The 14,270-nt window shown below is 35.8% G+C and overlaps 1 long non-coding RNA gene across 6 annotated transcripts; it reads left to right on the top strand.

The window, feature by feature from the left end:
- The first annotated feature begins 575 nt into the window (after positions 1-575).
- On the top strand, positions 576-12,225 carry LOC107005590. 6 transcript variants are annotated; one of them, XR_003575415.1, is made up of 5 exons: positions 576-882; positions 982-1,046; positions 1,528-1,756; positions 2,840-3,044; positions 12,166-12,225. It is a non-coding gene; the product is annotated as an uncharacterized LOC107005590 (long non-coding RNA). The 6 variants fall into 6 exon arrangements; XR_001454903.2 differs by lacking the exon at positions 982-1,046 and adding an exon at positions 3,996-4,138 and having other exon boundaries at positions 12,166-12,224; XR_003575414.1 differs by lacking the exon at positions 982-1,046 and adding an exon at positions 3,996-4,173 and having other exon boundaries at positions 12,166-12,215.
- The last annotated feature ends 2,045 nt before the right edge of the window (positions 12,226-14,270 follow it).

Genomic DNA, 14,270 nt, shown 5'->3' with positions numbered 1-14,270 from the left:
GAACTTGTTCATACCTCCAAACTTGAGGGGGAGTATTAAAGAAGGTGTCACTTGAACAATGTAGCATATGTGTAATTAAGATCACTAGTTAGTTTAAGAGTTAGTTAAGAGTTAGTTATAGTTGTTATATGTATTAGTTATTGTATATATACACATGTATGTAAAGAGGCATGGATAACACTTTTCAAATACACTAATACAATTCTGTTCTGATTCTTCTTCTTCGTCTGTATCTTCATCTCTTCTTCTTCCTTTCTACTTCTTCTTCATGCTGTTCCTATCTTGATTTACTGCACAATATACATATGTATAATACAAGAAAATGGATTTTCAACATCCAAATTTTAACGAAAAAAATATAAATCCGGTCATTATAAATATATTTATAGCGTCAATTTTTTTTCCGTCGTTAAAGACTACTTTAATGTAGTATTAGTAAGGCAACAATATTCAAACCACAATTTGTTTTATAGCCAGACGTTAATAATAAAAATTTTACTCATATTTTTACTTTCCCCTTTTATATTTCACAAAAGACTTATTATACTCCCCTTACCCCACCCCCACCCCTACCCCCTATTTGTGGTCTCACATTGCCCCTACCCCCTAGTTCTGGTCTCACACTACCCCGACCACTCTGTAAGAACACATGAAAGAAGAAATCTTGATTTTTCCACAGAAGTTCACGCACAGCGAAATGATGCGTATGTTTCTCCAGAACGTGTATTTCATCTTCTCCGTTAGAAATAGCGATACCCAAGGGAGTGAATAACTCAAATCCTTATTCATAGTGACTCTTCAGTTCCACTTCAAAAGTTGATTTGTTGGAGAAATATCAGCAAAGAACACCATAATAATGGTGGTACCATTTCTAAAATCAAGGTTTGTTTGCAAAAATTAAAATATCTCTCTCTGTTGAAGCTGTCTATTTTTTCTAATTGGAGAAGTTGGATTTTTCTTTTACTTCAAATTTCACCTCAGTTTTGCTGGTCTTTGCTGCGATTGGTAGTAACTTGACATATTCTTGGACTTTCCTTCTCTTTAAAGTAAGTTTAGTTTGTTTTGACTATGAATTGTTATGTGGAAATCTGATTTTGACCATTTTTGTGTTTATGCTTTATGAAATCATTAGTTTTTCAGTGGGTTTTCATGCACATGCTTTTAAATTATGTACTACTCATTAATGCAGCATATGTTTATAGGTATTAACACTTTTTTTGGGCAACTTAAGGCCTTATCTGTTGCAATAGGCAATAATCTGCCTATTTTGTCTAGTTGTCACTTGGTTTGGAACTGTGAATGGGTACTTGTCAAAAATCAGATCAAAAGTTATTTTGCATATTTGGAATTATAGATCTAAAAGACCAGACCATTGTATATGGTAATAATTTCAAAATTTGACACCTAAAACTTAACTACTGGAGTATTCTCTAGATTCTTTTGATTATATAGCACTAAACATCAAATTCATATCAAAGAGCATAGTTGACTTACTTTAAATTTTGAATGTCCATGTGAATATGATAGGAAAACCAAGGTGATGGGAACAAACATTTGTAAGAAAGTTCTGCGATTAAGATTTGGACAAAAGTTAAAAGTCACTTTCTATCAAAATCGAGTAGTTCGACCGAATCACAACCTATTTATGAGACGCTTGGGTTTGCTAGTTCGTGATTGTTATATGTGCCCATTGCGGGTATATTCATGAATTGATATCGAAAAGCACAATCTTGAGCATATTTGCGCAACTGTTACAGTAAGAACTACAACATTACTCTCTTTTATTTTTGCTGGCTTGATACAAATTCTATTGTAACAACAATATTCTTTCCTCTTCTTCTTGTGTTTTTTAGAGTATATTATGGTGTTGCCTTTGCTTAGACCTTATTATGAATCATTCTTTAAGAATAGCTATTACCAAAACAAACAAAAAAATTTCCTCCTCAGTCTTTCTATTTACTCTCTATTTAGTCTCCTAAGTGAAATTGCAGATAAATATTCTAGCTCTCACCTCTTTTTTATCTGTACAATTGCAAAACTTGTATTCACAGTTATGCCCCTAATATCATCCGATTCTTTGCTTTCCATGTGTGGTATCATAACATCCCATATTGCTACCTAGATTTTCTGTTGTGTTTGCTTCGATTTCCTTCTTCTACACAATCTCAAACATTGTGGGACATCCTTCTAAATCAGTTGTACCTATGTTTAGTTAGCCAGAATATGTTGTAATCCATTCACACTCGGTGTTGAGGAATTTCTACTACCCCTGTTAAACACAGACAACAGTTTGCATCTTGCACCTACATGTTTAGGCTCATAATTCGAGTCTTCGTAAGCCACTTGTTCTAGTTTGCAAACCAGAGGATAAATTTAATTATGCTTTGGTTGCATATATTTTGTCCAAGTAAGATATGCTTCCCAAAGAATGATCGGGATCCCTATAACTCTTTTACTCCTGGTGGATAATTACGTACATTTCACTCTGTCAACTTGAACTTTATCTTTTGGCACTAATCAACCATCCCATTCTTTTTAGATACGTTGACTTTTTCCAATAACAACAACAATGTATAGGTTGTATGTGATCTCATATATTGCCATATTACTTCATATACACTGCATGTGTCCATGTTACCTAGAGGATGTAATTATTCTGAAACCTTCCATATAGTAGTTTTCCAAAATAAGCTTCATTCTATTTCAGACATCCCTTAACCTTTAGTCCCCAAAATTTATTTATGGGAGGCACACCTTATCCCAAACAATCAAAGCTGTCATTCTATGATCTACAACACCTCTCCATACAAAGTTCTGATGATATTTTTCTCTATTTTAGGAAAAGTTTGACTGTGATAACATGAATGATCAAAGAGATAATGTTTTGCAACATATGAGAAAGCTTTTGAACAATGAGATGATCACTGCACAAGAATATGAAATCCAAGTCATTGCACCAGTTTCTAAAAGATGTTCCAATAGGAGTAGACTAGAGAGATTGGGAATGGTTGGTCAAGGAACATTATTTATCTGATAAGTTTAAGGTATGATTGCATAAATATTGATTAATATCATTTTATTTCCAAGTCACATATGATTACTCATTTGGAATAGTTCTTTTGATTAAATGATTTAATTCTGTCAAGATGATGCAAAGTAGTCACAAAGTTAATTTTAGAATAAAAATAGAATCATTAAACAAGCTTGTGATAATTTTAGCTTGTGTTGTTAATGCAGAAAACGAGTAAAGAAACACAATCAACATGTCTAAGTTGTGTATGCCTCATCGTATGGGTAGCAAGCCTATAATAGAGATTATTTACGAACTGGTAAATAAATCACGAAACCCTACAAGGAAACCTCCTTTTTGTATGAAAGATCTTATAGTACTTACTTCTTTTTGTTGTTAAGGGAGGCAAAGGTGGTAATCCACCAAACATGATAACTATCTTCTTTGAGACTCGTAACAAGGGAAATGAGCTTTTTTTTTTTAAAATCAATTTTGAGCTCAGGGCTCATTTTATTTCATAAGTAACAAAATTCTGGAAAAAAGACAACTAAAAAACAAACTAAAATAAAAAAAAAATAATAACAATACATAAAAAAAACATCTACTCTGTCCACCTAGCCCAAATGTCCCTATCCTCTTCTATTTCTAACCCTACACTATCATTACTTTCCCTTTTCTTGTTAGCTGTTCCGCTTCCTCAAATGTTCTCTCCATTGTGAGCTCTAATCCTCAACATTAATTTCTCATCATTTGAAGACAATCAGAAAAAGTTGGTACTTTATGGATTCGGCCATGTTCTTTCAACTTTGTCAATATTTGAAGAATCACATCTTTTCCTTTGTGAATTCTAAGTTATTCCTTCACCTCTTAAGGATACCTCCATGTATTCTCTGGATCTTCTTTTTTCCATGAATTCAAAAGGTATATTTCTTGTATTTTCCTTTGTTGTGACTTCTCATATTTGAACTCCAATTGTGTTTCTCAGGTGGGTGGTACGATTCCAATTCCAATTGGACTTTAAGATGTGCTTTGACATCACTCCATTAAGCTCTACTCTTCACCTGTTATCCTCCCCTTATTCCGGCCTTCTGATATCTTAATCCTCCTTTTCTCACAGCTGGTCATGAGGTAAAGACGTGTCTGGCTCTCGAGAGGTTCCTCTGGTTGGTAGATCTTCATTTTCCTTGTCTTGATCCTCAAACTCATGACTTGTCTCTTATCCATGTTTAGAATTTTTCTGCATATTACTGGTAGTTGATTAAACTTATTGTATACTTGCTTTTCTATGTGATTATGAGCGTTGTAAGCGTCAACTAACTGATCACCCTCTCTGAACGTGTTTAACTTGTATTCCTTCCTTCTCAATTATAGCAATAGCATCTTCCAAAATCTCGCTCAATTCCCAAGGAATTTTCCATTCCTTTAACAAGAAATTTCTTATTCCCAAGGAATCTGTTTCCACAATCACTTTTCTATGTTGACGCCTTCTGCAATAACTTAGTGCCTTCATTACCGCTACTGCCTCCGCCATTATATTTTTGGTAATCCTTATTTGTTGCACCTTTGCAAAGATCAGTTCCCCCCCACATCCCTAATACAAAATGCATATGCACTCTCTCGTGGATTTCCTTTAGATGACCCATCTGTATTACACTTAACCCAATCCTCTTTGGTTTTTGCCAACAAATAGCCTGATAGTACAATTTAGGCTTGTAATGGTAGAAATATTTCACAATTCCTTCCCGATGTGTTGGACTTGTGATCCACGGTTAAGTATGCTTGATAATGATTGATTATGTGTTCTCACTGTTGAACCATCTTGAACAGGCTCACATTCTTGTCATGTCTCCTTGTATTCCTTCTTTTCCAAAGTTCCTATAATAAGATTGCCGGATCAAACTTAAAAATCCTTTTTATCTTAAGTGGGCCTTTAGGTTTCCACCAATTGGTAATCACGTATTGTAGTTGTATTCCATGCAACTTTATACCTGCACAAAAAGCAAACTTCTCCCATAGCTTTTGGGCTATAGGAGATGTTAGAAATAAGTGCTCCATTGTCTCCGATTTGTGCTCATCATCACAACAAAGACTTCTCGAGACAACATCCATCCTTATTCTTTTCAAGTTATCATCTGTGGTGATTCTCCTCTTCCAGACCCTCCAATGGAAGAAATTGATTTTAAAAGGGAGTCCTTTAATCCAAATTTCATTTAACCAATCCCCACATTCTCTTCTTTTCCTAATCATGTTAAAAGCTGATTTGACAGAGAATTCCTCCTTAGTATTTCCCATCCACCATGCGTGATCTAAACCCTGAGTATCAATTGGTTTGATATTTTGCATAATGTATCTCGCCATATCTTTAGAAACAACACTTTCTAATTTTTCTCTATTCCACCCATTATTATTGATGAAGCTTCTGACCTCAAGTTCTGATCTATCTGGTCCATTCTCTTCAATATAATACAAAGCTCCTTGTTGTGTTCAGTTCTCATACCAAAAACTGCTATTTCCAGTTTTAATTTGCCATCATATTTCATGTTCCACTTCCTCCCTGACCATCACCATTATCTTCCAGACATGGGACCACCTCTTCCTTTGGCTACTACTGGATGATCCTTTTTGCAGTATTTATTCCACATGAAATTACCCCACAATGAGTTTAGGTTTACTATAAAATTCCACCATAACTTTGCAAATAAGGCACCTGCAACATCATGTAGGGACCTGAATGCAACTCCTCCTTCATTATATGGATAACACAATTCATCCCAAGCTACCCAGTGTTTTCCTTTCAGTGCTCCAGTCTTTCCCTAGAAAAACTTAGCAAATAATTGATGAATTTTGTTGATGACTCCTTTAGTAGGATTCAAAGTACATAACAGATACACTGGCATTGATTGAAGCACATGTGCTACCAATATATGCCTACCACCATATGATACAAGTTTACTTTGTCAACACATAATCCTTCTGCTAATCTTTCCTAATAGATCCTCATAATAAGCTAATTTTTTCCTCCCGTAGAAAACTGGACATCCTAAGTATGTGAATGGGACATGGCGCTGATTTATTCCTGTCCATTTTCTGATTTTATGTCCTTGCACCGCTGAAATTTTTTCGTGTAGATAGAAAAAACACTTGCTCTTGTTTATCATTTGTCCAGAAATCTGTTCATATTTGGCCAATACACCCATCATCTTCTTGATCAATTTTTTCTCTCCTGAACAAAACAAAATAGTATTGTCGGCATATGACAAGTGATTGATATTTGGACTACACTTAGGCATACCAAATCCCCTATATTCAACGTCTTCATGTAATCTATTCACCTATCTGGACAATACTTCTGCTGCAATAATAAATAGTGTTGGTGATAGTGGATCACCTTGTTTAAGCCCCCTTGATGATTGAAAGAACCCATAAGCTTGGTCATTCACTAATATTGAGTACCAATTGCTTGATACTAGTCTCCACACCATATCAATAAGAATCTCCGAAAAGCCAAATTTCCTCAAAATCTATGCAAGAAATAGCCATGAGCCTCTATTATACGCCATTGCCATATCCAGCTTTACCACCACATTCTGCCACTTATTCCGGATCCCAATACCTCTAATAATCTCTTATGTAAGCAACACAATCTCCGTAATACTTCTTCCTTTTATGAATCCTGTTTGGTTTGCGGAAATCAGCCTCGGAAGGACCTTCACCAATCTTTCATGAAGCATTCTCGATATGATTTTATTGGCAAAAGTACTAAGACTAATTGTCCTTAAATCTGCAAAAGCTTTAACACTCTCATTCTTAGGGATTAGGACTAGATTCGTATGAGTAATGAATCTTGGCAGTCTTTGTCCACAAAAAAAGGCTCGAGCCATCTTAGTTATATCATCTCCTATAATCTCCCAACTCTTCTAAAAAAAGTACCAGAGAAACCATCCTGTCCACTAGTGCTATCGCCATTTAGTTTGTTGACTACTATTTTCACCTCTTCACTGGTTGGAACTCTACTGATCTCATCATTATGCTCTTGTATAATTAGACATGGGATATTGTCTAGCATCTCAGGATGCATCATCACATCTGTTTCTTTGAACAGACTCTCATAAAATTCCTTTGTTGCTGCACCAATTTGTTCCTGTAGTAACCACTTCCCCCTGAGCTGTTTGTATTTCTCCAATATGCAACTTTTTCCTTCTCCGCTTGACAAAAGCATGAAAAAACTTTGTATTTCTATCTCCATCCTTAAACCATTTAATTCTCGCCTTTTGTCTCCAATATTCTTCCTCAATGTTTAAATATTTTCCAAGTTCAGCTTCTGTCTTATTTAGCTCACATCGATTTCCTTCTGTAGGACTTATCTTCAATTGTATTTCTTTAACCTTGACCAAGTCTTCTAACTTTGCCATTTTTTTCAAAAATGTTCCCATACGTTTTATTACTCCATTCAGTAAGTGACTTCTTCACTCTCTTCATCTTAGCATGGTATTCTGAAAAAGGATCTCCCACAAAATCTCTGCCAAGCCTCTCTTACAAATTTTAAATATTCAAGTTGATTAGTCCAAAATTAAGAAATTTGAATGGCTTGATGACATTCTTATCCATAGAATTACATTGGACTAATAACGGAGCATGGTCAGATCTTTTCCTTATCAGATGTTGAACCTTGCTGCTAGGCATTAATTCCAAAAATTCTTGATTTACCAAAATCCTATCAAGCTTCATAATATACAGTGCTCCTCTATTCTTCCATTCCACCATGTGTATTGATTCCCTATTGATTGCAATTCAGTAAGTGCACAATTGTTAATGCAATGTGCAAAGTCTGGGGCCTCATTTAATGTGAAAGGGAGCCCTCCCAATTTTTCTTCTACATTTAAAATAACTTTAAAATCCCCTCCCACCAACCACGGTTCTGTGCTAGATACTCCCACACTCTCTATGTCCTCCCACAACTCCAACATTCCATAGCATTACATCATGCATACACATAAGTAATACTAAAGAAATTGCTGTGATAGCACAATTTCACTGTAATTTGTTGATAACTATCTACAATCACTTGCCCATTACAATGATCTTTTCAAAGTACCCATATCTTAGCAGTTGAGTTCACTGCGGCTCTATCGAAGCCAAGTCTTCTTTTGTAATGCTCTATCTCTCCTGTATCTTCAAAAGGTTCCAGCAGAGCTATAAATTGAAAATGATTTCTTCTATTCATCTCTATTACTCTCTCAAAAGAATTTTGAGAGTTAACAGATCTGATATTCCAGAATAGAATTTGTCCCATCATTGAGAAAATGTATCCTCCATGTCCCTACCCCTCGTTGTTCTAACTTAAAGTGGTACAATCGATTGTCCTGTTCTACCTTTTCTAAATCCACTTTTTAGATCAGCAATTTGTCTTGGAGACAGATCCCCTGCTTTTCAAGCACTTAGAATATTCATTTCCAAGTTTTCTTCTTCTTCTTCTTCTTGACACCTCCTCTTCTGATCTGGGGTCAATTCATTCATGTCTTCAAAATTCTTCTCTTGTGAACTTGGCTCAATTATGCTTATTGGATGTGGTAAAACTTTCTTTTGTGTATTTTTTGTTTCATAACTTGGCTGCCATACTGTTATTGTTGAATTCTCCCCCATTTCTCATGATGTCCTTTCTTTTTGTTCTTGATTGGTCTCCTTCAAACTCTTCTTTTTTCTGTTCTAATGTATCTCCTTGTCCTTCGTCCCTATTTGATTTTTTGAAAACATTTTCTACCCACCTCCTTTTTGATGGAATCTCCTTTAATTCTATTTCCGCCGCCTCCATGTCTTCTGACTCTTTTAGAGCTTCAGATTTGTTTTCTAACTCCATTTTCTCCTCAACTCCGCTGTGTGATTGTGGTTGTTTCAGATTCCACACTTGTTGTCTACCCTTACTTTAATATTTCTTATTTTTTTGAACTTGTAAGTCCTCTTTGTTTCCTTCGATTTCCACATTTTCCCCCAGTTTTATTTTTGCCTCTTCGCGTACTATTCTATTTGCTCTACCATGTTGTTTCTCCCTAACTCCTTCTTTGTTTCTTCTATCTTCTTAGGAAAAAATTCAGGGTGTAAAGTATAACATTCTTGCTCATTATGTCCTTGCAGTCTACAATAAGCACAATATTTTGGGACATAGTCATATTTTATCCGAACCCATTTTTCCACCACATCCCTTGTGTGCTTCCTAACTCCAATGGTAATCCTTTTTGGAAAATCTTCTAATTGATCAACCTCAACCTTTACCCTTGCACAACTAGGTCTTGTTTGAGTCTTTGTTTCCATATCAACTTGCAAAGGCTTCCCTACTGCAGCAGCCAAAGAAAAAATTGCCTCTTTCACAAAGAATTTAGGGGGAAGGGATGGAAAGGATATCCAAGCAATAGCTGTTGTTATTTCTTCCTCTGGGTCGAACATTGCGTCCCACTATAGGGTTCTCATCGGCTATGATCATTGGGGATGAGTTAGGTAAAATGCTAGATTTGATAGTAAATTTACATAATCCTCGATGTTTGCCGCTCTCATTAATACATGTCGATTACCCAAGAGTCCAATTTTGCATCCCCCCTTCAATTCACATTGTTTAGGGATTATGAATCTTAGTTCTCTGATCTCTGGCATTCCATACGAAAACTTTCCAATGACCGCATATTCAAGATTCTCTTTGTAAATCATCTGTGTTACCTCATCTTCTTCCCATATTATTCTGGGTTCTCCATGTAAATATGAGATTGGTCTCATTGGTAGCGATTTAGTATTACTTGGCTTTGTTTAAATAATGACGCAAACTCCTTCTGCATGTCTGTCTTTAGCAACCTTTGACCAGTCTCCGGGAAGGACTAATATTGTATCGTGGTGGCCATAGCCACCAGCGTTGATCGAAAAGAACCAAATTGAAATTATTGACGGCTAGGTTTTATTATGATTTCTTTGGAAATGAGCTTGTCGAACCCGAAACTAATGAAAAATATATATGTTCATCGTTAGATTTCATGTAACATTTTCTCTCTGGATTGATTCAGTGAAATATTTTAAACATTCTTGTATTTTATAGGCTGAAATTCAAGAGCTTGTATAATCTGAACCGTCTTTTACTAATATTGAGGTAGTGGAACAGTGCTTTGGACCTCAATGCAAAAGTCATGCAGTTAGATTTGGTGGTGGGATAACCACTAAGGAGTTGAAAGGAGGTAGTACTTCTAAGGCTGTGTTGTTGGAAGAACTGAAAACAACTCAAAAAGAAAAGGAATCACTGCAATAGTGTATTGATATTCTAGAGAGTAAATATGATCGCCTTGAAAATATTGTGGTTCATCAGCATCCATCACCTCCACTATGTTAGGAAACTTTTCATTAGCTATGCCATGATGTGTATTTCTCAATGAATTTAGTGATGTCATTAACAAGTGCTCATCTTTGATAAGGGTTTTGCTAATGCAGTGGTCTGTCTTTCTATGATAAGTTGATTTTAGAGAGTAGGCAGTCTTCAGTTGTACTACTTTCCATGATGAACGAGTTTACATGCTTATGGAATTATGTATATCTCTGTCTCAATCAGGATGTATTCCTATATTCTGAACTGAGTTCCTTTTTTGCATGTTCACCCTAGTATTTGTGTTGCGTGTTAAATCTCTATTGTGTTATAGTTTTAGAATAATGATCTCTAAACTTGTTGACCTTTTTGAATTTTGTAAATGCGAAAGATGGTTATCTCATTTTAGTCTATCTCTATAATAAGGTTCACAGTCACATGTATAGATCAACTTGTATTTATAGAAGAAGTGGTCTAAGGTAGATAATACTACTTTCATCGATACATTTCTTATACTGTTGGATGTTTGTTTCTTGGTAAACGGAATAATTTTTGGTCAGCAAGGATTTTTCATTCATAACCAAATTATTTAGTACAAACAAAGGAGTGATGTCCTAACTGCTATTTTTCATTCATAACCAAACTATTTAGTTCAAACAAAGGAGTGATGGCCTAACTGCTATATATCATTCTAGCGTAACCATATTCCTACTCATTATGATAGACAAAGAAAGAATATTTTATGTTTATTAGACCGCAAAAATGCCCAGGGATACAAAATTAGATTTTGAAGTACATGCAACATGTTTGCCTTTTGCTAGCCGCTAAAACGAATATGCTCGTCCTACACTCTTTTTGCAATATCACTGATAACCCCATGAAATTCGAACCAGATGCACAGTCTACACCATAAAAGTCTGATCAAAAGTCTCCCCTGTTTTACTACCAAACACAATGGCATGTGGCACTTGTATACCAATTTTTCAGGCATGTCTACTTTTGCTAGTCTTCTTTCGACAGCCATCCACATAATAAACTTGAACCTAGGGTGCACTCCATGTTGCAAGGTAATACTTTTCTAGTCGAGTTCAGAAAATATGGTTATCTACATCTTTTAAGTAGAGAACTTGCCTCCCCTCTGTACCTTTGCAAACTTAGCTATCAAAATACATCTCTAGACCCCAATATATTCCTCAGTATCCATGATGATGCAGATTTAGGTATTAGGACAGTTTCAATCTCCTTTTAATAAAATAATTGTATACCCATTAGATCCATAGACAGTCCTTTCTCGCCACATCGTGCAATTGCTAATTATGTTTTGCCATAACTTTATTTAGTTCTATGGTATTGAATAACTTGCAGCATATAGTTTGCAATTGTTTCTAATGACACAAATGCTCTTCTGGACATTGTCATTGTCCGTGTCCATAAGAAGGTCGTGCAGGTTTGTTATCCTTGATCACTTTCTTAGGTAGAAGAAAGATGTGTGCAATAATCATGGAATCCAGAAATTACTGTTTTAATTAGTTGAACTTTACCTGCATAGGATGATAATTGGTAATTAGGATTTATTGATCACCAAAGTGGATATTTACTAAACTAATTAGCCAGTACTACCTATATAAAAAACCAAAGGTTATTACCTGCTTACATAACTCAAAAAATTAAAAGCTACATCTATCTTATAAAAGTCTGGCTATACGGTAGCTTGATATACCGTGGTTTCACAGTATTTTTAATGCTTATTCCTTAAGTTTAGTGTGTGTCCAAAAGCCTTTTTGTATTGATTTTTATGTAAGTTTCTCTTTATTTGCAGGAAATCTGTCCAAAGATGAACGCGAAAGTTTTTGAGCAAGAAATGCAGAAAAGTTACCACCTACGGAGCTTATGACGGTCCGTCGAGCTTGCGACAGTCTGTAGGTGGCAACGTAGTGAAGCTGCTGAAGGAAGATGGGGAAGTCTGACCAAGTGTGGGATTACGGAAGTTCATGATGGACCGTCATAGCCACGACGGTGCGTCCTGCTGGTTCGTCGCAATGATCAGAGAGTAGTCCCAGTAACCAATTTCCAAGAAGTTTAAGTGTTATGGAACGGAGACCCTCGACGGACCTTCGTGCTTGGACCAGTCCGTCATACCTGCCATTGAGGGTAATGAAGAGAGCAACAGAAGAATTTGTGAAGTATGGGACGACGAAGGCCATGACGGCCCGTCGTGACCACGACGATTTGTCGACCCAGCCGCATTTTGACAAATTTTCAGTAATTAGAGTCCTTCTTTTATTAGGTTTTTATTTTTTATAAAAAGTTCGAAAAACCTCGTTTTTGGGGTTAGACTTTTTGCTGTTAGACTCTTCGTTAGTAAACTCTTTGATATTAGACTTTTTGATTGTTACTTTTTCTGGAATTGATTGTTGGTGATTTTGTTGATTAATCAAGTGAAATTATGAATTTCATTCTTTCTCATCAAAGTAAGTGCATGAATTCTTATATTAAATATATGAATATTGTGATTAAGACTATGGGTAACTAAACTCCATAACTAGGGTTGTGGGAACCATGAGTGAACAATGAGGTAAAATCTAACTAAAATAACAATTCCAGAATAGTGTCTTGCATGTATTGATAATTCTTTTGTTTAGAAGTCTTTTTAACGGATGACCAACGTTAGAACTCGCCTTAATGCTACTTGTCGGACCAAGGAGGTAGATAATAGGAAAAGAATTATTAACATAGATTTAGTGTATACTATCTAATAGGCTAGTGTCGATTGGTACGAGGTAATAACTTAGTCAAATATTGAATACAATGCTTTATATGAGGTAAAGGTAAAGGGTTAGTATAGCAACACACGTAGCCGGGCCAAGGTGCGGAGTGAAATTTTCTAGATGCCGGACCAAGGATTTAGAAATACATAACTTATCACTTTGAATGCAAGATAATATGAAAGAATTGTTATAGTTAGAATTATCAAGTTAAGAACCTCTGGGGAACACTCAAACCCTAGATACTTTTATTAATTGATTAAACTCCAAGATTTGAATCTGTTAGTTGTTTACTTTAATTTAGTTAGTTATTTTTATTCATTTAGAAATAAACCCCCCCCCCCTTTTATTGTCTTTTTTTTTTCTAAGGAAATAATTGACTAAATAATAGCAATAATAGATTAAAGTTAAGTATGAACTATTTTCCTCGTGGGAACAATCCCAACCTCATTAGTTGGGTTCTTTACTTGATACGACCGCTTTACTTCTTATTTGAGAAGTAAGTTTGAGAGTATCAAATTTTGGCGCCGCTGCCGGGGAAAGTAGCTTTTAGATTAACTTAAACTTATTGCTAAAGTTTAGTCGATATTTTCTTAATTTTAATTTTTTATTGTTTTTGATTCTTGCGAAACTATCTTCCTTGTATGCCAAATGCATGGAGAGAAAGAGAACCCTTGTTTCCCTATGATCACGAATTAGAGCGTACACTACGCAATATGAATAGAAACATGGATTAACGATGATGATCCGAACCAGAACATCCCAGCTCCTGTTGATGTTCATGGTCAGTTATTACCCCATGATCCGGGTGAAAATTAACAAAGGGGACAAAATCCTGCTCCACGCCCTCAAGAATACTACAAAGGTTATGATAATATTGCAGATCTGATGGGCCACTTGTTTTGCCCCCTCTACCACAAGGCCACACCTTTGTGGTAACTAGTAGTCTGATGCAAATGCTCATTGCTAGAGGTTTGTTTTCAGGGCTACCTTCTGAGGACCCACATGCCCATATAGCTAAGGTAAGGGCAGTGTGTAAAAGCTGTGTAGGGAGGCCTGATTTGGATTTGGATGTAATAGGGCTAAGAGTATTTCCTCTCTCACTGACGGGAGAGGCTGCTATTTGGTTCAGTGAGCTCCCTTATAACTCAATTTTCAC

The sequence above is a fragment of the Solanum pennellii genome, chromosome 12 (assembly GCF_001406875.1).
Source record: "Solanum pennellii chromosome 12, SPENNV200".
Classification (NCBI taxonomy): Eukaryota; Viridiplantae; Streptophyta; class Magnoliopsida; order Solanales; family Solanaceae; genus Solanum; species Solanum pennellii.
The sequence above is the reverse complement of the archived record's forward strand: the minus strand, read 5'-3'. Positions and strand labels throughout refer to the sequence as shown.